The sequence below is a fragment of the Hevea brasiliensis genome, chromosome 3 (genome assembly GCF_030052815.1).
Source record: "Hevea brasiliensis isolate MT/VB/25A 57/8 chromosome 3, ASM3005281v1, whole genome shotgun sequence".
Taxonomy (NCBI): domain Eukaryota; kingdom Viridiplantae; phylum Streptophyta; class Magnoliopsida; order Malpighiales; family Euphorbiaceae; genus Hevea; species Hevea brasiliensis.
In genome coordinates, this window is record NC_079495.1 from 82,606,564 (window position 1) to 82,628,527 (window position 21,964).

Here is a 21,964-nt window from a genome sequence, read left to right on the forward strand (position 1 = left end):
GGAACCCGAGGAAACGAGTCGAGGCTAAGGGACGACTCGCTTGAGGTTTGTGCATAATAAACCCTATTTAAGTATTTTACTCTTGAAAAATTGATTTAGCATGCATTATGAACATATGAACTTTTGTGTTGCCACCTTGTGATCAAATTATAACTTTGGAAATTGATTTGATTTTTGTATGCAATATTTGAATGAAATGTTTGAAATGGATTTTATGTTCACACTTAGCATGACAGTATCACATTTCCTCCTCCAATTATGGGGTTGAGATCGTTTATTTTCCTCCCTCTCTGGCTTGCCAGTTGAGGTTGTAGATCGGATGAGTACTCATTAGCTAGCTAGCCACCTCCCTCATTGGTTTCGATTAATGGGGTTGAGATTGCTTTGTCGTGGTGTACAACACGGCATTGATCGGAAATTTTGTGTCATGGTTTAAGTTGTGTACGACTTTGGCAACACTGTGTTTACGCAATTGTTTGACTAAACTGTTGTTTAATATATTATTTGACAAAATGAGTTGTTATGAGCTTTGATATTTGTGAAATGTGATTGTGAAGTATTCAAATTATGTTTCATCAATAAATGATTTATGTATCGCATTTTAAAGTTTTATTGTGCACCACTAAGTATGTTTGTACTCAGCGATAGTTTAATTTATCATCATGAGATAAGAGCAAGGAAAAAGCAGCAGAATGAGCTGCTACTGAGTTGAAGATCACATCAAGCTTTTGTACGGGTATTGTTTTATACCCTTATGGTTATTTTGATGTAAATACTGTAATGTCATAAGTATCAATGTAAATTGAGCAGTTGTAAATAAATTGTAATAATATTATTTTGGGTTTGTTTCTATAAATTTAATATTTGTAAACATGAATTTTCTACTTTATGTTTTGTAAATGAAGATATTAAATACTTTGAGATGAGAAATCTTGATTTGTATTGTGAAATTATTTGAAGTGCCTTGATTGAGTTGATTTGAGAATTATTGGTGGTTGGGAGTTGTGAAATATGTTTGGAAGTGCTTTTCTGATTATTTGAAGAACTGGTTTCTCAAAATACAGAGGGAACTCTGTCAAAATTTTTATAAAATTTGCGGCAAAATTTAAATGCACAAAAATTTTTACTAGTCCTTAAGCTTTGAATAAATGATTTTTAATTCCTACCAAAATGCTCACCACTTCCAAAATGTAAGAAAATTGTTTTAAAATCCCTTGTAGGGTACTTAATGAGTTATCGGTAGGTGAAGTTCGGTAGTTCATTAAGTATTCTACGGGATCATGTTATGCCTTACGGAGGGGTAAGGTGTGACATGTTTGAATTTTTTTTTTATCCATTTTTGAAGACCAAAATTCCCAAATTAATAAAATAACTTAATTAATCTTTTATGACATCATCTTTGACTTTTCTAACTTCTTTCTTCTCTTTTTCTTTTTTTTTTTTATTTATTTTTTTCTATTTGTTCTTTAATTTAATTCTCGGTTCCGAAATTTTCTTTTCTCCGATTTTATTTTGACAGTTAGGTCAGGAGTCAGCTCTCGGGGTCAATTGACCAAATCGCCCCTCGCCGGTTCATCCCGGTTTGCAAATAATTCCATATTTCTTCCGGCTCCCTGACCTAATTATTTGACTGGCTTAACAGTTCTTTTTCATGATTTTCTCTTTTCCACTGTGTTCATAAGGGTCCTAAGGACCGCAGCATCACTTTTTACGGTTCGAAATTTGAGTTTAAAACGACTTCGCAGTCGTTCCCGAAGAGGTCACTCATCGCTGTGACTCTCGGCACGTTTAACCTCTTATGTTCTGTTTTTTTTTATTTATAGTTAACTAATTAAACATTACTAATTATTTGTGTTTATGGCTTCTCAAATTGTCTTAAGTGTGGCCCTAATCCCATTAATTGTCCTGACCGACACCGGTCACCGGAACAGTGAAATCTACCAGGCTATGCAACGGGGGTGTTACATATATAGTTTGATTTTGGTTCATTTTTGGTTCTATTGGTATGGTTCGGTTTTGGTTTTGTAAAGGTAAAGGCAAAAAAAAAAAAAAAGGTCCATTCATGCATTGCATTTATGTAGATAGCATATTTAGGTTAACCCTTAAATCCTAATTTTTTGGAGCAAACATAGCCTCAAAACACACCAAAGAGACTTCCGATTAGATCACTTAGGTTAGGGAAGGGAAGAGACTAGTAAGGGTTTCACTTGCACCACTTAAGATGGAAGAAACTATGGACATGCTTGATGAAACCTTGAATGCCAAGATGTTTAAGCTGGAAGAGAAAATTGTGGTCAACTTTGGAAAGAGGACCTGAGGGAGGCCAATTAAGTGATATTAAAATTATTGAGGTTCAAATTGTGTCTTGCACCCCAAGGAAATTTTTCTAATTCAACTAAGCCTTATCCACAGTTTTCGAGTGTCTCAAAGCTCAAGACCTCCTGCAGCCTTTAGCATCTAGACCACCACCAAATCCACTCCCACCAGCTATGATATCAACTAATATTGTCAGTTCTACTAAACCCATGGTTATGATACCGACTGATGCTTCCAAATTAGGCATGATGGCTAAGACCTAATTGATGCGAAATAGATAACCGAGCTAGAAAATCGACCAAACAATCGCACCAGCCTTATACCTAACTAAATTTTCCACCTCCACCATGTCTCTACATGATCTCCACCACCCCAAATAACCCTGATAGATTATTGACTTTATCCAGTCCATCCAAAAGCCCAAATGAACCTCAGTCTATAATGTTTATTGATATTTCTAATAATTCTACCTATGATGAAGGTCCTTTGGATGTCTGAACCGATTTTAATGAGGAGGTCGTTGTGTTACAACTAGAAGGTTCAGTTCCATTAGTGTCTGGTTTTCAAGTTACTGGGATCTATGAAAACTAGATGGATCTAAAAGTGGCTACTGTGAAGAAAGGGATGAAGTTTTTCCCTAGCATAGGCCTAGGAAAAAGTACAGATGGCCTGATAACTTTTTCTAAGATCAAAAGGCAGATCACGACTTGTGGTTTGGGCTATAAGCCAACTAAAGAGGAAGAAGAGCCAAAGCCTCCTAAGTTCTTGAAAGAGGGGGCAATTACCTAGAGATATATGATTAGGGGTTACCACACGTGAAACAGTTAGAGCAGAAAATCTGCACCAATGATCTAAAGACTACATGGAAGCCAAGCACCTAAAGCTGTACCCATAAGTTTGAGTTTGTCTTTTGTAATGCTCATAGTAGTGATGCTGATGCTTCCATTTCTGATGTACTTGATGAAGATTTTAAGGCAAAGATCAATAACATGACCAGTCCTTTTGCTTACTTGTTTGATATTTATTCTAATGGGCATATGCATGGCATTCATAATCATTTAGATTTTGTTTCTGTTAATGCATTAAAATCGATCTTTATTAATTTGGGTACACTAAATAATCCTAAAGATATTAAGTTAGCTGAAGATTTAACCCAAGAAGAAAGAGATAAATTTATAGCCTTATTAATAAAGTACGAAGAAGCATTTGCCTAGTCTTATAAAGATATGCTGGAAATTGACCGAGACATAGTACAAGACAAGATATCTATAGATCTAAATATGAGGCATGCATCTGTGTCCTAGAAGTATTGATAGTTGTTAGGGCAAAGAAAAAAGAGGTAATTGGAGATTCAATGCTAGTGGTCTCTTATATTAAAGTTGAATGGGAATTAAAGGAAGAAAAATTGAGGCCATACTTGGAATATACAAAGAAACTATTAGATAATTTTTAATAAGGTGACCATGAAGCACATACCTTGAGCTTAGAATCAGATGGCCGATTCCCAAGCCACATTGGTGTCCCTATAAGAAAATGGTGATCAAAGGTTGATTGAGTTAGTTATACTAATGAGGAATAAAATTTCATGCTACGAAGGATTAGTAGTAGCGCATATGGACCTAGAGGATGAAGAAAAATGGTATGTAAACATAAGGAGGTATTTGGAAGTGAGGGAATACCCACAATCAGTCGACAAAAGAGATAAAGTAATAATTCATAGATTAGCTACTAAGTTCGCTTTGGCTGGGAGGCAACTCTACAAAATGTTCTTTGAAGGACTCTTGCTCTTCTATGTGACAGAGAAATAGGTTGAGTTAATAATGGATAAGTACATGCAGGAATGTGTGGTTCCCAAATGAATGGAAAGGTTATAGTTGGGAAAATTCTAAGGTTGGGTTATTGCTGGTCTATTATGGAGACTGATTATGCCAAGTTTGTCAAGAAAAGCCATGAATGTTAGATCCATGTAAACTTGATCCATCTACGATTAAGTGAGCTCTACAGTATGACTTACCATGGTCATTTTCGATTTGGGGCATGACATCATTAGGAAGATTTCTTCCACAGCTTTTAATAGCTATAGATTTATAATGGTGGGGACTACTTCACTAAATGGCTTGAGACTGAATCCTATAGAATAGTGGGTGCTTGGCCAAAAATGTTCAAAATATATAAGGATTGGCTCAAAAAACTCTCTTGTGTTCTTTAAGGTTATCACACTGCTATAAGAACATCCATGGGGACAACCCCATTCTCTTTAGTATATGAGACTGAAGCAGCGCTACCCATTAAGCTAGAGGTTAAATCCTTGAGAGTGATACTAGAAGCAAAGATCCTAAAAAATGAGTGGGCCCAGAAAAGATATGAAGAACTAGCTTTGATTGATGAGAAAAGGATGCGAGCCTTGTATCATATGTAGGCTTATCAGAGAAAGATAGCCAGGGCCTTTAATAAGAAGGTGAAACTAAGAAAGATTGAAGAGGCAGACATGGTTTTGAAACAAGTTCGACCCATCCCTTTTGATCTAAGAGGGAAGTTTAAGCTAAATTAGGATGGTCCATACATAGTCAAAAAGATCTTGCCAGGAGGTGCTGTAAGAATATCAGACCGGGATGGGAATGAATTTCAAGAACCAGTCAACTTAGACAAGCTCAAATGGTACTTTGTGTAAGATAGGCTCGCTAGGCTGAAAACCTGCAAAAGGAAGTCTAGGCAAAAGTAAGGGTTAAAAAAAAAGAAAAAGAAAAGAAAAGAAAAAAAAAATGGCATATTAAAAACCTACAAAACATGGTCTAGGTAAAATGTAACACCCTCACTGTAGCAATTCTGTAAATTCTACGGTTTCGGTGATCGGTGTCAGTCCAGATAGCTAGAACATCTGAAAAAATATTTAGACTAGAGTGAGGAATCATAAATAGACCAAATAATGATAAGAAAAATTAAGAAAAAATTTTAGAAATAAAATATAACCAAGTTAAATGAGCCGGTGCCTTAGCGATGGGTGATCCAGTGGGAAGTTGCTGTTTTCACAGCTAGGAGCCCTAAACCTGGGAGAAAATTCATGAAATAATTTTTGGAACTCCAGAGAAGAGTCATTGAGATGTTAATGGCATTAGAATGCCAAGAAAATGTTTAGAAAAATTTTTAGATCGATACAGACGATTTTAGTTTAATAAGCCAAATGGAGGGCATTTTGGTCATTTCGTCTTCAGAGATGATTTTTGGCTAACTTGTCCAGTTAAATAAATAATTTATATGACATAAAATGTGAATAAATATTGCTAAAAATTAAATTGAAATTAAGTAGAAAAGAAAAGAAAGGAAAAATGAAGAAAAATGGGACTTTTGACATCATATGATGTCAATTAAAATCTCTCCACCAATCACACTTCAACAAACATACTTGAACCTAATTAAAAGAGAGGAAAATGAGGAAAAAAAAAAAAAAGAACCATCTACTCACCTTCTTCCTCATTCCAGCTGCACCACTCTCTCTCCCTTTCTTCCACCATTAAAGCTTCACCAAGCTTCTAAACCTCTATAAAACCACCTCAAAACCCTAACTTCCCTTCATGAAAATTTGTCCCTACCACTAAAGCAAGACTTGGGCGGCAATTTGAAGAGGAAAAAGTGAAGTTAGAGCTTAGAAAAATTCTGCACTCAAGAGGTTAGTGCCACTTTTGTTTATTTTTCTCTTATATTCCTTGTTACAACATCAATTTAAGCTAGAAAATGTGAAATTGGAAGAAAAATAGGCATGTTAAAGTACCTTTAAAATTTTAGTAGCCCTAAGGTTCTATAAGGTTTCCATGATTCAAGTGAATTATAATTGTGTATTGATGCCATAGAATATGGTTTGATGATTAGGACACTTACATGTAAATTGTTTGAACAAATTGAAGTTGTGGAGTTAGGGTTTGGGAAAAACCTAGGGTTTAGCTCATGTGTTGGTGAATGGAAGTTTTAATGGTCAATTAGTGACCATTTTGCTGAGTATAATGAGGAATTAAAGTGAATTGTAGCTTTGGATTTGAGATAGGGTGTGCTGCCTTGAGTGCCTTGCAGGTCTGGATGTGAGTCCAACATTTTTGGGCAGCTATAACTTGGGTTGTGTAGGTTTAATTGTTGCAAGGCCAATTGGACATAAAATTAGACACATAATGGCACAACTTTGATGAAGGAACCTTGTTTAGAAACCAAACTTAGGATGCCCTAAACATTGACCAAATCCGGGTAGCACCAATTCTATTTGTGCAAAATGACCAAATGAACAGTGTTCATTCATTTGGTCATAACTCAGTGTATAAAGGTCCAATTGACCTGAAATTTATAACAATGAAAAGCTTAGACAATTTAGAACAACTTTCATGTAGAACACAAACTCCAATTCTGAACTTAACCTAATGAAATTGCTAACCAAAGTTGAGCTATAAAATCTGGCAGAACCAGAAATGCCCAAAAATTCTGGGTAAAAGTCCGTCCGACCAGTTATAGTAAAATAGCCATAACTTGAGCTAGAAAACTCCAAATGGAGTGATTCCAAAAAGAAATTAATGAAGACACATAAAGGAACAACTTCCATGAAGAGAATTTTATCAAATTCCTACTGTACAAATGACCAATGGAACAGTAAACTTAGTGCTTGAAATCTGAAAATTTTAAAATAACCAACACTAAGCTTTATAATGGTATTGGCAACCAATGCCAATAATTTTAGAATGCAAAATGTGGTATGTTGGGGATATTAGAACCAATATACCTATTATCTATGAAAAAGTCAACATTTTAGTTGACTATTGAAATGAATAGTAACAATTAAATTTCAATTTCAAAAAAATTGCATAATTAAAAGTGTTAAATGCCTTAGTAGGCCTAGTGTGATTGGTTTGGATAGGTTGGCATGCCAATAGGGTTCTGATAGCAGTACTGCGTATGGCTTCATGCCATTCTGTGATATGATAGCCTATGGCTGTACTAATTATGATGTTATACTTGGCTTTATGCCTTATTGCTTTTATGGCTTATTAGCCATTCTGTCTGCACATCGGGAGACACATTGTGACTGATGGTGTGACGGCCCGAGGTACCTAGTACCCAGTGCTAGTTTACCCGTTTATCCAGTCCGGTCAATTTGTATATGTTACTTGGGCATGGAAAAGTATAAATATAATTGAATTGATTATTAAAGGAAGTAAGGAGATTAAATATCAAGATAAAGAACAAGAATGATTACAATAAAAAGAGGTTCAAAATCATCAAGAAAACGATTAATAAAATGCTAGAAAGAGTTAATATCATAAGAGGTAATTAGCCTTCAACTAAACAATAAGTTAGCAATTATTTATTTCTTATAAGCACAATAACTAGGAAATTTTTAATTTTATTTACATATTATATTTTCTTTTATTATTGGCACCACTAAGCTTTATGCTTAGCGCGTCGCTTTTGCAATGTGTAGGTACTGAAGAATTGGCCAGAGAGCCCAGCAGACCACAAACTGGGTGAGACTTGTATACAGATCTACATAGTGTCCGTGTCACCTCACAGACTACTGTGCATTAGTAGGACACTAGGTCCCATTTTGATATTTTGTACTGTTTGTATTTTGTAATTAAACTTTTATTTTCTCACGTATTGTTGAAACTTATGTAATATATTTTAGTATTAATGCAAATATTTGTAATTTGTGTTTATAAATGAAAATTTAGTATTTATTTATGATTTGTACATGATTATCATGTGAAATGAATGAATGATAAATAGAAGAATTTTTGAGAAATGGTTGACAAATATTGAGGTTATGTTGATATAATGGAGTTTGAGAATGATTGAAAATGTATTGGAAGTGTTTTTCACAGGTTCCAAAGAACTGTTTTATTCATTTTTAGCCAGTACTCTACCGGATTTTCTATAAAATTTTCGAAACCTCAAATGAATTTATAATTTCAATAAATGACTTAAATGAGTTAAATTCCACAAATTGCACTTCATAACCATGAAGAAATAAATTAAGGAAGGATAAAAATAATTGAGATAAAATATGGTATTCCAATACACTGTGTGACATATCTTGCTTGGCTATATTGTAGACGGGTAAGGGGTGTCACATAAAAGGAGAAATGAGAGAAGATCTGGATGGAAAACCTCAAAAGGCCATTCTGCAGGTTATAAAGTTCATTTCTAACTTTGGAAGGTTGAAAATTTGGCAAGACTAAGTGTAAGAGGGAGTAATGGTGTACCTGAATAAATAAAAAAGTTTTAATTGCATTAACCAGAAATAAGTTTTATTTAATTATGATTGTGAATGTTTATGTCTTAAGAGATACATCAAATGATTAAGTAATTGAACTACATTATTTTGATTTAACCTATGTCTTGTAAGCATGACAGAATAGGTGCTTGATATGAATGTCTTGGTGATTGTCTAATTTCAAAGCAAAAAAAAAAAAAAAAGAAAAAAAAAGAGAGCTTACTAAGTGGAAAACCTGAAAGGGCCGCTTAGGCAAAAGTTAGAGCAAGCCCGTTGAGATAAAACCCGAAAGGGCATTTCAGGCAAAAATTAGGGCACAAAGAATGGAGTTCATGGAAGAAAAATGAGTTAAGGCAGAATAAGATTTTGAAATAGCTTTAGAATAATGAACCATAAGGAGAGAAGAAAAAGAAAAATCAGAGAGAAATTGTATTGTGACCTTAAAGAAGTCATTTTGGTGAACAGTTTTCCTCAAAAATTTTAAAGTTACCAAAAAGTTTTTGCAAAAAGAGGTCCCTCAGAGGACTAAGTTTTATTATAATCTCTAGTAAAATTAGTATGCCCTTGATAGGAAGTAGCATATAGGAAGCACTAAAATTACAGAGAGAGTTTTGGAGATCTAATCATCCCAATTTTTTTCAAATCATGAATTAGATATTTTTTGGTAAGTCCTTAGACATTGTTTAGGGCATATGGCATAGTTGTGTAAGGCATAGAAGAATACGCATCAACATGTCACTTGTAGGTGTGTAAGGCATAGAAGAACATGCATCACCAAAGTTTCAAGTATTAAACTACGAGGGGGTTTGATTCTTCTTCAGGATAGTGAGAGGGATACGTTGGCAGTTTAGAACCACAGTCCTAAATATGAACCCATAACATTTCAAGACAGATATTTTTTGGTAAGTTCTTAGACATTGTTTAGGGCATATGGCATAGTTATGTAAGACGTAGAAGAACACGCATCAACATGTCACCTGTAGGTGTGTAAGGCATAGAAGTACATGCATCACCACAGTTTCAAGTATTGAACTACGAGTGGGTTTAATTCTTCCTCTGGATAGCAAGGGGGATACGCAGGTAGTTTAAGATCGTGGTCCTAAATACGAATCCACAACATTTCAAATCACACAGTTGCCATTATCATGAGACCATAGCTAGTATCATGATGCAGAGTGTATCGACAGAGCAAGACATACTTGATTTTCACATGACACAGTTATCACAGTTATGACACCATAGCTAGTCTCATAACATAGAGTATGTCAACCGAGCAAGATGTACTCGATCCTTATAGCCAATGTTTCATAGTTATTAGAAAATTAAGTTTCACTTTGACGAAACTTGCGTAATGCTTTCGCAATGATTTCAACTTTCGCGAAAGTGGGGGGTAAACTGTAGACCCTTATTTTATAATGAGTATGTGCATTGAGGCTATGGGAAACTTGATGATGAAAAATTATATGACTGTAAGATGTAATTAGAGGCATGGAGCTGAATTATTAATTCTGTGGTATGATCTTGAAAAAAAAAATATTTTTTTGGGAAATTAATTAAATTAAATTTAAATAAAATTTTGTTTTATTTAAATTTAATATGAGTAGCTTTCAAATGGACCTAATTAAGTTTAATTGGGCCCCATGGGCCTAAGAAAGCCTAGTTAAGAATTTTAAATAGGACCTATTTAATTTATTTTTTGAAAATTAAAATAAGAAAATATCTTGTTCTCTATCCCTCTCCCATACAAACTCTCTTTCCCCTTTGGCCCCACTCTCTTCCTCACTCCCTATTGGTGCCGCCCCTTTCCCTCTCTTCCTATTGGTTGGAACACCTCACCCATATCCCAGTCTTACCCAAATTCCTCTATCCTAGTTGTTTAAGTTATCTGAACCTTATCACACTAGGACTCCAAACCCTACCACACCTCTTCCTCACTCCATATTGGTGCCATCCCTATTCTCTCTTCCTATTGGTTGGAACACCACACCCATATCCCAGTCTCACCCAAATTCTGTAACCCCAGTTGTTTAAGTTATCTAAATCTTATCACCCTAGGACCCTAAACCCTATCACACCTCTCTCCCAAAACCCTATAAATACTCTATAACACCCTAGGCAAATCCCACATCGGTAAAACACGGGAGAGATGCTGGGTTTATAAGTTGGTAGTTCGTAACCCCTAGTGACGTGTTTTAAAATTGCGAGAGCTTCAGTCCAGAGCAGACAATATCACTAGTGGGCCAGGCCATTACATTTGTGGTATCAGAGCCACTCAGCGTGCAACCTTGGGTGATGGTGGGGCAAACCTCAACGAGGACGCTGAGTCCCATAAGGGGGGTGGATTGTAACACCCTAGGCAAATCCCATATCGGCAAAATACGAGAGAGATGCTGGGTTTATAAGTTGGCAGCTCGTAACCCCTAGTGACGCGTTTTAAAACCGTGAGGGCTTCGGCCCAGAGCGGACAATATCACTAGTGGGCCGGGCCATTACATTTGTGGTATCAGAGCCGCTCAGCGTGCAACCTTGGGCGATGGTGGGGCAAACCTTAGTGAGGACACTGAGTCCCATAAGGGGGGTGGATTGTAACACTCTAGGCAAATCCCACATCGAAAAAACACGGGAGAGATGCTGGGTTTATAAGTTGGTGGTTCGTAACCCCTAGTGACGCGTTTTAAAACCGTGAGGACTTCGGCCCAGAGCGGACAATATCACTAGTGGGCCGGGCCATTACATACTCTCCTGGGGAAGAAAAAGAAAAAAAAGGAGGAAAAACAAGAAAGAGAAGGGAAAGATTCAGAAAATTCAGAGCTATTTAGAGATAATTTAGAGCTATAAGAGATTTAGAGAGATATTCAAAACTCTTTTGATTTTTTTCCTTTCTTCAAGAAGATTTTCTTGCAAGATTTTTCTTGAAGATTGGTTTTTGTCATTTTCTTTTCAAAATCTATGCCCTGTAATATTTAATTCTATGCTCCTTGTTTTCTAATTTATCTTGCATGTTCATGTAAATTATGTAATCATGTTTAATTTGAGGGGATAACAACTTTGCACATATTTAGTTTTCTATCTCCCATATTTTTATTATTTTTTGTTATCTTCTGAATCTATAAAAATTTTAGAAAAATTATATTCATATTCTGCATGAAATTTTATTAATTTTAGGGTTAAGAATCACTGAAAAAGTTTTTGTATTTTATAAGTTATGGCTATTTGAATTTAGGATTCCTACAAAACTTGATTTATAGAATACCCGATTTGTGAAGTCAATATCTCTCTTGTTTGTTAATTTTTTTGTGTGAATCTAGTGTCTAAAATTAAGTTCCAAATCTTTGAATATTTTTCAATTAGTTTCGCATTCATATCTATTGTGGTTGATGAGTTATGAATTTTACAAAAAAGTAGTGTGATTCTATCACTAGAAAAAGTTACGATTTGTGTAGACTATTCAGCTAGGATTTTGTTTGGTTTATAAATTTTATTATCTTGTACCATATTTTGGCTGTCTTATGTAATTTTTTCATGATTTTTAGATATGTCTAACTATTTTTCAAAAATCGGATTTCTTACTACTGTCAATCTACCAAAATCTAAAAATTGTATATTTATGCAAGTTCTTGTGTGTTCTTGGGTTCTAATTGATATTTGATATATTTTTCTATGTTCTTTTAATTCAAGAGGTGTTATGAAATATTTAGATTATGTTAGAAGACTTAGACCATTAGGTAGTTATAACTGATTAGGAATTTTAACCCCTTTAGGAGACTAGAGTTAGAATCCAACATGAATTGTTATTAATATTTTCTTATTTTCTTTATTTCCTTTATTTTCTTTAGTTTATTTATTTTTTATTACAAACAAAATTGGTAAGTAGCCCTCAGGTAAGTACCAAAAAACGCATTTGCGTGGAGCTTATGTAACACCCTAAACCTCCAAGCTCTAAATAGTATCATTTTTGATCTGTGAATAGTACTATTCAAAGCCAAATTGGGGACCAAAAATAAAGGAAAAATTAGTTGAGAATGACACAATAAAAATTCAAATGAACCAAAAACCTAAGGACTCATCGGGAATTATAAAAAAGATGGATTAAAACCCGATGGTGGACATTTTGGTCAATTCACTTCAAGAGTTAATTTTTGATCAGAATGTCAATTAAATTAAATGAAAAATAATGTATCAAATTATAAAGAAATTTTGAGGAAAATTCAAGCAAAAATATGTAAAGGAAATAAAAGAAATGAAAACTTAAAATTTTAATTCCATTATTACATAAGCTTGACCTCACCATGACACAATAAAAAAATTTTAATTTAAATAAACTAAATTTGGGGATAATTATATAAGAGACAAAACAAGTTACACTAAAAAAAAAAAAAATCAAAAGCCATTTTCCTCCTTCTCCAATCTAGCTGAAACTCTCTCTCTCTTCCTTCCCTCACTTTCCTTGATTGAAACCTATTTTGAGCTCATGAAATTTTGAATTCCCTCCACAAATTTCATAACCACTTCAATAAAAGATAGATTTTTGGTCTTGATAAAAAGATTGAAAGTGAAAGAACCAAGGGAAATTGAAGATTATGGAAGATTAGAAATTGGTCACTTGAGGTAAGTCATTATTCTAGCTAAAATAATTGTGTATGCATGGGATTAGAGTTATTTATAAGGAGATTAACTTAAGAAATTGAAGAATCGTGCATGGAACCTAAGCTAGGGTTTTCGACCAGCCATGCAAAACTTAGGGTTTGAGGTGTTTTAATTAAATTGATGATGAATTCAAGTTTAATTGAAGTGGTATACATGTTTGGGGTAGTGAAATTGCATGAGATTTGCATAAATTAGAAAATGAAAGATTAGGGTTCATGGAAAATTAAGACTTTTATTGTATAAAGTGTAATTAGTGTTTATAATGGCAAATTATGGTCTTTTAAAGTTTCTTCAGTGAGAATTGATAATTGGTTGATGAAAAGAATTAATGGAATGGTATGGATTAGGAAAATTACAAAATAGGGTTTTGGAAAATTAGGGGTTTTGTGCTATGAAGTGCTATGGATGTATTAATGTTAAATTTTGGTCATTTGGGGTAAATTAAATGTGAATTGATATTGGTTAGTGGAAGTAATTAAGGGATGTGACAATTGAATCTTAGGGTTGAAATTCTAGAAACTGGAGTCCAGCACACATAAATGCAAATAAGTTGAGTTACATAACTCCAATTAGTGTGAAACCAATTAGAAATGAAACATAAGACATAGGGCTAAAACTTTCATGAATAATGGTCACCCAGAAAATGAACATAAGTTACCCTAAATGGGACTTGAATCCGAATGTGGGAATTTTAGACCTGGCAGAATGATCACGTGAACAGTAATAGAAAAATTGTCATAACTCACTCTAGAAAACTCCAAATGACATGATTCTTGAACCATTGGAAACCTAAGACATAGTAGAACAATTCTTGTGATGATCATAGAGCTAAATTATGACTTTAACCCAATTAAATTACTGGACAAAAATTGGGTCAACAAATCTACATGAGGTTAACCAACCTAGAAAATTTTGGAAATTGGCCATCCTACCAGTTATGGAAAAATTGCCATAACTTGGCCTAAAAAACTACAAATGTAGTGATTCTAAAGCCAAAATTTTTATAACACATAGAATTACAACTTTTATGTTTTGACCAGAACCTAGATCTTAGGGCAACTTAGGGAAATTGCTAGAGTAAGTTAGGTATACATAAGCTGGATTACTGCAATTTATCTAATTTGCCTTATGACCTCAACATAGTTAATAGGTCATAAATTTCTCTACAAAACTCCAATTGGAGTGATTCAAAATGATTTAGAAACCTAAGATAGATACCTACAATATTGTTTTAAGGAAATTGCTAGAGTAAGTTAGGTATACATAAGCTGGATTACTGCAATTTATCTAATTTGCCTTATGACCTCAACATAGTTAATAGGTCATAAATTTCTCTACAAAACTCCAATTGGAGTGATTCAAAATGATTTAGAAACCTAAGATAGATACCTACAATATTGTTTTAAGGACCTAGATTAAATTATGAACATAAGAGGCCCGAATGTTAGATATAAAATTGGGGAAATTTTAGAAAACCTAGAATCTATAGAATTTGTACACATGCATAGTAACCAGTAATTTGGCCGTAACTTGAGCTAAAAAGCTTTAAATTAGGTGATTCAAAAAGGAAAATAAAGCTGAGACCTAGAGGAACAATTTTTATGAAAAACATCTCACCAAATTATGATTGAAACTAGATAAAAATTAAGTTCAAAGATTAGGGTGCTAAGCTATCCAGAATCCAAAACTCATTGAAATTGCAAAAATTAACTTAGGGATGCATTAGACATTCATGTAATGAGTACTTGGCAATAATTGAGGTGAGAATTGAGACATTCTATTTGTGTGTTTTTAGTAGAAAAAGAGGTTAGGATGGATAAGGAGAAGTAAGTAAAGAGAAAGGAGATCCTTAAAGGTTTATGCACAACTAACTTCCTTTTTTTTTTTTTTTAACTTAAAGTTGTTTTGAATGAGCTTTATATGAATGAGATAAGGTTTTTCCCTTGCATTTGAGATAATTGTGTGTTACCAACCCTTTATGGATTTTATGATGATTTGAACATGTTTATTATTTTACAAATGTGATTATAGATTAAGAAACTCTGGAAAATTTGTTTTAACATGATAGTTAGCATGACAGTCCCTTTTGGAATTCCCTAGTAGTAACGACTATTTGGGGTTTAATAATTGACTTTGATTATATCCCCCATTAATAATGGTTAGTGGGGTGAGACTATATGAGTACCCATTAGCTAGCTAGCCCTTCCCTCATTAATAACAGTTAGTGAAGTTAATTTGCTTTGTCATGGTGTACAACACGGCATTGATCGTAAAATTTTATGTCATGATCTTAACTGTGCGTTGATGTTGGCAACACTTATGCTTTGTGATTTATGATTTGTGAATTATGGTTTCTCCATTGAAAGGTGATTTCAACAAATGGTTCTTATGGACTTAGAGATTATTGTGATGTTTTCATAATTATGGAAAATGTGATTTGATATATTTTGACAAAGTTGTTCTTTACTTTAAGTTTTAAAATTATTAGTTGTGCACCACTGGGTGACATACTCAGCGATAACTTTGTATGCTGTCGCAGGTAAAGAGAAGGGAAAGGCTGTTGAGTGAGCTTATTGGGAGCATATCTGGAGCAATTATTTTGAGGTTCTCATTGGATATATACTAGGTATATGTGAATTCTTTTCATGTATTTTGTAGCTATATGTGTGGTTATATGGACATTGAGCAGATGTATGAAAAGCCATTATATTACTATAACATTTTTAGATTGTAAATATTTGTAATTTTATTTCGAGACTTATGAAAATGTAATTTGTGTAATATTAAGTTATTATCTCTAATGAATGTAAGGTTTGAAATCAAATGTTTACTTGAGATGTAAAAGAATTATTATTATGCTTGTGAAATGGATTGAAGAAAATCTTTTACTTGATTTATATTACGGTTTCAACAGGTTATAAATTTGGATTTTGCTAAAGTTTCAACTATCACCATACAGTTTTTTTGCAAAATAAAAATAAAATAAAATGCTATGATCCATTTAAAATCTCTTGTAGTATATTCAATGGGTTATCGATAGGTGTAGTTTGGTAATTCATTAGATATGCTATGGGAACATGTCATGCCTTACAAGGGATAAGGTGTGACATGTTTTAGTGATATCAGAGCTTTGGTTTTCATACAAGTTTTGAATTTTATATTTGAAATATTTTGATAAGTACAACTACTCAATTGTCATTAATTGATACATATAGTGCATTACATCATGAATATGGACTAACAGAGGGAAATCTTCTTATGTTTGTTGCCTAGGGAATAAAATTCCTTGTGATTCATTATGGAAGAGGGGGATCACATAGTAGAGCAATCAGTAGCAGCTAGGTACAGGGGGAGGCCCCAGCTCCTCAGAATGCCAATGGGTCAGCTGCACTAGTCCCACCAATGCAGTTTCTTGCTCAGTTTGCTCAGTAGATGATTGCATTATTTCAACAAATGGCTGGCAATGTACTAGTCCAAGCTCCAGTACAAGTGCCTCCAGTGCAACCACCACCCCCAACCAGACAGTATGAAAAGTTAATGAAGTATGAGGCAACAGAGTTCAAGGGTACAGTAGATCCATTGGAAGCAGAACAATGGATGGAGAGAATGGAGAGGGTATTCAAGAAATTGCACTGCACAGATGTTTTGAAGTTCGAATAGTTAGTTTCTTTTTTGCATGGAGACACTTATGAATGGTGAAAAACCATTCCCCACAGTCTGGTAGAGCCTCCAGTTCTAACTTGGGGAGATTTTGTGAGGGAGTTTAGACAGAAGTATGTTCCTAGTACCTATGTGGACATGAAGCTTTAGGAGTTTTTGAGTCTAAAACAAGGGGACAGGATTGTGTAAGAGTATGAGAGGGAGTTCTCTCGCCTGAGTCATTATGCTGGGAGTTTACTCACCACCAGCAGGGACAGATGTAAACGGTTTGAGGTCGGGTTGAGACCGAGTTTAAAACTGTAAATGGTTGGGTTCTAGCATGAGAACTTCTCAGAACTGGTATCCCAAGCTCATTGTGTAAGAGTATGAGAGGGAGTTCTCTCGCCTGAGTCATTATGCTTGGAGTTTACTCACCACCAGCAGGGACAGATGTAAACGGTTTGAGGTCGGGTTGAGACCGAGTTTAAAACTGTAAATGGTTGGGTTCTAACATGAGAACTTCTCAGAACTGGTATCCCAAGCTCTGTAATTAGAAAGAATTGAGTTAGAAGGGGTCGTTAAAAAGAGAACTGAAGAAAAAGAAAAGAGTGAAAAGACTTCTGATCAAGCTTCTGGCAGTAATTCGGGTAAGAGAAAGAGCTTTGGGGGACTCAGTAATAGAGGATCTGATAGGGGAAGATTCTTAGGGCAGAGGCCACTTAGATCCAGTCAGCAGATATCCAGGGGTTCCTTTCCTATTCGTACCTATGAAACCTATGGCAAAACACATAGAGGAGTATGTTATAAGGCCATAGGAGCCTGCTACAACTGTGGTGGAACTGGGCATTTTGCCAGGGATTGCACTAGCGCTCGCAAGTCTAGGCCACCTATCACCACTGAGGGATCTGCTCAAGGTTTCACTTCCAGAGGACCACAGACAGTTAGTAGAGGCTGAGGCAGGGGTAGAGGCAGTACATTTGGTAGCCATGGTACAAAAAACTAGTCAGAGCAGAGCAGCGCACCGGCTAAAGTATATATAATGCGCAAGAGGGAAGAGGTTGAGACATCAAATGTTGTGGTTGGTATATTCTCCATCTTTAACAAGGATGTTTATATGTTGTTTAACCCTGGTTCTACACATTCTTATGCTAGTGCTAGTATTGCATGTTCTGTTGCTATTCCTTATCTGAAATTGGATTTTGAAGTGTTAGCGATTAGTCCTCTAGGACAAGAGGTTAGGGTGAATAAATTATATAAGGATTGTCCTTTGGTAATCTAAGGACATACATTCTTATCAGATTTAATTGAAATGCCCTTTCGAGATTATGATATCATCTTGGACATGGATTGGTTAGGTAGGCATCATGCCATAATCGAATGTAGACTGAAGACAGTCACATTTGGTCTTCCCAAGTATGTAGATGTAATAATACACGGGGAGAGGTAGTTATTGCCATCCAACATCATATCAGCTGCACTTGCTAGAAAGATGAATAGGAAGGGATGTGAAGCATATCTAGCTCATGTGATAGACACCTAGGTGGGGAGTCCAGATTTTAAGGATATTCCTATAGTATGTGATTTTCTGGATGTCTTTCCTAAAGAGTTGCCAGGATTGCCTCTGGAAAGAGAGGTGCAGTTTGAAATTGAGATTATGCCTAGTGTGGAGCTAATTTATATCACTCCTTATAGGATGACACCTACTGAGTTAAAAGAGTTGAAGGTGCAATTGCAGGAGTTGCTAGATAAGGATTTCATCTGCCCTAGCGTGTCACCTTAGGAAGCACTAGTATTGTTTGTGAAGAAGAAGGATGGTACTCTCCGTCTATGCATAGACTACAGACAGTTGAATAAGGTAACCATAAAGAATAGATATCCTCTACCACGAATTGATGATCTATTTGATCAGCTGAAGGGTGCAACTATATTCTCCAAGATTGTTTTGAGGTCAGGTTATTATCGGTTGAGGGTGCAGGAGTAGAGTATTCCTAAAACTGCCTTTAGGACTTGGTATGTCCACTACGAGTTCTTAGTGATGCCATTCGGGTTGACTAATGCTCTGGCTGCTTTTATGGGCCTGATGAACACTATCTTCAAGCCCTATTTAGATCAGTTTGTTGTGGTGTTCATTGATGATATTTTGGTGTACTCAAAGACTGCAGAGGAACATGACAAACACTTGAGGATAGTATTGCAGACTTTGAGGGAGAAGCAGTTGTATGCCAAATTGTCGAAATGTGAGTTTTGGCTGAAGGAGATTACATTTTTAGGGCATATTGTATCTTCAGAGGTATCAAGGTGGATCCTAGCAAAGTAGAAGCCATTCTTAATTGGAAGCTACCCAAAAATGTCACTGAAGTTCGGAGTTTCCTTGGTTTAGCTGGGTATTACCGAAGGTTTATGAAGGGATTCTCCATGTTAGCATCTCCATTGATTAAGCTACTTAGGAAGGATGTGAAATTTTAGTGGACTGATTGATGTCAGAAGAGTTTTGAAGAGTTGAAGAGGTGTTTAATTGAAGCTCCAGTCTTAACTTTACCTACTTTGGGTAAACAGTACACCATATACAATGATGCTTCTCATAATGGATTGGGTTGTGTATTGATGCAAGACAGGAATATCATTGCCTATGCTTCTCGCTAGCTTAAACTGTAACAGCCCGATCCTTCTCCAGTTAGTATTGTCCGCTTTGGCCCATGGGCCTCACGGATTTGTCCCTTGGGAGGTTTCATTCCCAAAAGCGTGCTGACCAGGTGAGGAAGGCTCCCACATATATGGCCCAAATCTTTTCTTCCCGTTTCTGATGTGGGACACGAAGCTCACTCCAATGCGTAGCTGGTTGAACAAGCACGTCCCAACCCCATCCTTGGGTCGTGACAAGCCCACCAGCTTCCGCTTGGTGCGTCCTCGCACCACACATCGTACTAGAGGGAGTCCAGCTCTGATACCAAATTGTAACAGCCCGATCCTTCTCCAGTTAGTATTGTCCGCTTTGGCCCATGGGCCTCACGGATTTGTCCCTTGGGAGGTTTCATTCCCAAAAGCGTGTTGACCAGGTGAGGAAGGCTCCCACATATATGGCCCAAATCTTTTCTTCCCGTTTCCGATGTGGGACACGAAGCTCACTCCAATGCGTAGCTGGTTGAACAAGCACGTCCCAACCCCATCCTTGGGTCGTGACATAAACCACATGAGAGGAATTATCCTACACATGACCTAGAGCTAGTAGCCGTCATCTTTGCCTTGAAGATTTGGAGACATTATTTGTATAGGGAGAAATGTTATATATACACAGATCATAAGAGCTTGAAGTATTTGTGTACATAGAAAGAATTGAATTTGAGGTAGAGGAGGTGGTTAGAGCTGATGAAAGACTATGATTATCTGATTGACTACCAACCTGGGAAAGCTAATGTGGTGGTAGACGCCTTAAGTCACAAGACCATGGCTAGTTTGAGAGTTTCATCTTTATCCATAGTATATGGCTTGAGGGCTTTACATGCCAATTTGGAGATTGATGATGATGGGCAGATGGTAGCTACTTGGCAAGTGAAGCCAATGCTAAGAAAACAAATTAAAATAGCTGCCTAGAATGATGATAAGTATGTGAAGTTAGTGGAAGAGGTTGGGATGGCAAGAAACCAGAGTTATCAGTGAATGATGAGGGCTTGTATTTATATCAAGGCAGAATGTGCATTCCTGATAATGTTGAACTGAAGATCATTTTAAAGGAAGCACATAATTCACCTTTTGCTATGCACCTTGGTGGAAACCAAATGTACAAAACCATGAAAGAGCACTATTAGTGGAGGGGAATGAAGAAGGACATTGTAGAATATGTTGCTAAATGCCTAACTTGTCAGCAAGTAAAGGTAGAACACCAAGTGCTAGTAGGGTTGCTACAGCCATTGCTAATTCCCGAGTAGAAATGGGAGAGAATCACTATGGATTTCGTGATAGGACTTCCATGTACATAGAAGAATCATGATGCAGTTTAGGTTATTATTGATAGATTGACCAAGTCTACACACTTTATGCCAGTGGGGATGGATTACAGTCTAGAAAGATTGGCTAAATTATACATTGATAAAGTGGTAAGGTTGCATGGAGTGCCAGTGTCTATTGTATCAGATAGAGATCCAAGGTTCAATTCTAGATTCTGGGATAGTTTCCAAAAAGCCCTAGGAACTAGATTGAACTTCAGTACAACATTCCATCCACAGACAGATGGCCAGTCTGAAAGGATCATTCAAATTTTAGACGACATGCTTCAGGCTTGTGTGATTGAGTTTGAAGATAGTTAGGACACACATTTGATTGAATTTGCTTATAATAATAGTTATCAGTCAAGTATTGGAATGCCTCCATAAGCACTTAATTCAATACCTCAAATCACCATTTACATGTAAAAACAAGCCAAATATTTTGAACTTCCTTAGCTGCCGAAAATGGAACACCACCCTAAATCATTAAAAACTCAATATTTCTTCATAAATCAACTCACCACAACACCAACACAAACATTAATGAAGAAAGGGAGAGGAAATGAGCACTTACCTATTTTGAAGCTTATTAAAAACTCATCAAAACCTTTCTTTCTTGCTCCCTATCTCTTCCCCAAGGTGTATAGGCAACTTTTAATGAAGAAACTTTAACAAATGGGAGCTTGGATCATGGATGCATGGAGGTCCTTCAAGGTTCGGCCATGGAGGATTTTCTTAGGAGGTTTCGGCTGGTTTGAAGTGAGGTTGAAGATGACAAATTTTCTGTCCCAAATATGCTATATTATATGTCCACTAATTCCCCTTAGTGGAGCACTAACTTAGTTTTAAGTTTAATTAATTAAAGTTTCACAATTTTGCAAATTGGGCACCACACTTTCACTAATTATATTAGGTACCACACTTTTAATTTTCATGACATTTTCAAAGTTTAATATCATTTATTTTTAATGGACATTTAGGTCAAAAGACAACTCGGGGTGTCAATTGACCAAAATGCCTCTATTCGGTTTGTATTCTCAATTTTTCGGTAACACCGATTTTTGTTGGTTTCTCGATTTTTTATTTTTCTTTGTACTAACTAATTAATTTTTCTTTGATATTTTATAAG